Raw genomic sequence first — 2,826 nt, 5'->3', positions numbered from 1 at the left:
AAAGGTGGATATAAGGGTGGGATGAAATAATAGGGTCAGGTTGTGTTCAATTTTTTGCAAGTTCTCTACTTGGTCGCTTTGTTTGTTTCATAGAGATGTCTTGGGTGATGGATTCTTATCCAGGAGCTATTAGTCATTCGCCAAGGTACTTGGGGTGGATCCGTTGCATTTTTTTGGTAGTTTTTCGAAAGTTGTTTGCTTCTCAGTATTTTAATTTACTTCTTCTCACTCCCAGTGGTGAGTGTGTTTAAGTATTTAAGCCTTAATTCATTGAGTTGCTATATGTCATATTCTTTAGGTTTTGGGGTGTTCTATTTGAGAATGAGTTGGACTTGTGTCTCCGAGTTTGATGGCGGCGGTGTTCATTTGTTTTTGTTGCTGTAGTTGTTGTCATAGGAGAGGGAGGGAGTATGACTAGGGACTTTTGGGGCAGGGAGCGGGGGAGGGTATGGTGATTCGGAGAGCAGGCATGATGGATAGGTGGGTTGATTTGGTAGTGTGGGTATGTTGATGTGGGATGGCTCGTAGTTTGAGAAGTCAGTAAGGGAAGGTGGGGGCTTGTTGTTTCGGCGTTTGGTGCACAAGAGTACGTCGCCTCGGTGGTGAGGCTGAGTAAATCAGTGTGTTATGTGCAAATGTGCTGAGCTTGGACTGATCTCAGATGGGTGTCCTTATTTGAACGCTTTGTAAGGGCAGGCGGTAGTAAGGTCTGCCGGGGTACGCGTGTCAGGGTGCTATTTATGCTCGTGATTCGTACAGATTGGGATGTGTGGTGTTAGGTAATTTTGGTGGTGCATTCAATATTTGGACATGCGGATGATGTTGTGATGTATTTCGTTTTGGGTTCCAAATGACATTGGTTGTGTTCGGGGTGGAATATGGTGAATAGTTGCGCGTTTGTTGAAATGTATTTGGTGGGTGTTAACCTGAGGTTCTGCGTGGGTGAAATCCAATATAATGGATTTGTTTGTAGTATTTTTTATTAGTGTGAGTGTTAGTGGAAGAGTGTTGGGTTTATGTTGGTTGGTGATGTTGGAGGATTGTTAAGTGTGTAGTGTGTGGATTTACTATAATGGTATGGGTGAGTATCCACTTGTTATCGAACAGAGTTAGGGTTATGTTTGGGTGTTGAGGGGGTATTTGGTGTGTAGGGAATAATGTGTTTGTTTTTTATGGTGGGTTAAAAATTGTATCGATAGAGAAGGTTCTTAATGTTGCTGTGTGATATTGTATGGTCGGTTTTGGGACAAAGATGTTGGATGGCTGTAGAGTGTTGTGAGACTTAGACGTTTGTAAGTATTGCGCATAACTATATTATTTTCTGGCAGAATACTGCGGTGAGAGACGCTAGTGTGGGGAGAGATTTTTTGGGTATTGGTCTCTGTGTTTGAGCTGTGTATAGTTTGGTTTTGTTGTGGCGTCATGGCCTGCTGGTCTCTTATATATGTGTGTGCAGTTATGGTTGTGGTTATGTTGGTTTGTGTTAGGGTAGTTTTCGTCATCGATTATGTTGTAGTGTGGTGGCGAGAGAGCTTGATTTTCATGCTATTTTGTTTTTCTGTTGGTTTGGTTGTGATGCGAGTTTTTTCAATGCGTTGTTTCGGTCGAGAGGTATGGGTTTGTGTTGTCCGTTCGCTTCTTTTGGTTTCTGAGATCTGTCTTCTCGCTAATTTTGTGCTTAAGATGAGGTTCACATTGTGTGAGGAATTTTGGGTTTTTGTGGGCTGGTGTGATTTGTCTTGTTTAGGTAGGGTTCGGTTTTATAGAGTTTGGTTTGCATTTTTGTTAATATGATCTAGCAAGAGGTGACGGTTACATTTTGGGTTATCGGGCGTTTTAGCGTAGTGCATGTGTTTGTTTGTGTTCGATTGAGAGAGCGAGCGTTATGATTTAGTATCATTTGTGAGTTTGTGCTCCAGCCGTCGCTCGTGGATAGTATGGATCGCTGGCATTTGTGGACAATTACCTATGCTTGTGTAATATTTTTATTAGTGTATGTTGGTATAGATTTGTTGTGATTTTTGCTGTTGGGTATCTATGGGTCCGCAATGGTAAAAACTAAATATTGCTGCATTGATTGGTAATTTTTGGTGTTATGAACAGGTTTACAATTTACTTCAAGAGGAATAGACAGTGAGTTTCTCGAGACTGTATTTCGATTGGGTGTGAGCGTAAATTGTATTCAGTACACACACGTCGTTGGGGTGGTTGTTTGTTGCGGTGTCATTTCGCGTGTTTGGGGTACGTGGTGGCATTGTGTAATATTGTTAGGTCATGTTCATGGTGCCGTGGTGGGTTGTACTTGAGTTGCGACAAAGTTGGATTGGTAAAATAGGCACAAATTTAAAATGTTTTCGGTGTATAGTGTTGAGCGTGGTGGTAGATATTGAGTTTATGAATGTTATCTTGGCTATTTTTGGTGTTTAGTTTATTGTCTTCTACATATAATATAATAGAGGTCTGGTGTGGTCTTTTTAAGCTATGACTGGTTAAGCTTGTTAACTCCTTTTTATTGGTTTCATATTTTGAGCGAGCGGGGTGAATTTTATATATGGTTATGGTGGGGGGTTTGGGTTGTTTTGTTATTTGTGAATGCACATGAGTTAGAGCACTGGGACTTGTGATTTTAGTTATAGCAAGTTTTGAGTTAACGGTTCATAGTTGTGTTTGCAGAGCTCGCTGGAGTCGGAGTTTTGGGTGCTAATAGCTATGGTTGCTGAGATCTAAATATATCAATAATGTTGTGGTTGTGCATTCTCTCTCTCCTCTCCCTGGCCGTATTCGTTTGCGTGATTTTTGGGATAGAGACCATAATATTATTTGGAT

This window comes from Morone saxatilis, unplaced genomic scaffold (assembly GCF_004916995.1).
Source record: "Morone saxatilis isolate NCDOM2014 unplaced genomic scaffold, NCSU_SB_2.0 Contig10, whole genome shotgun sequence".
Lineage (NCBI taxonomy): Eukaryota > Metazoa > Chordata > Actinopteri > Moronidae > Morone > Morone saxatilis.
The sequence above is the reverse complement of the archived record's forward strand: the minus strand, read 5'-3'. Positions refer to the sequence as shown.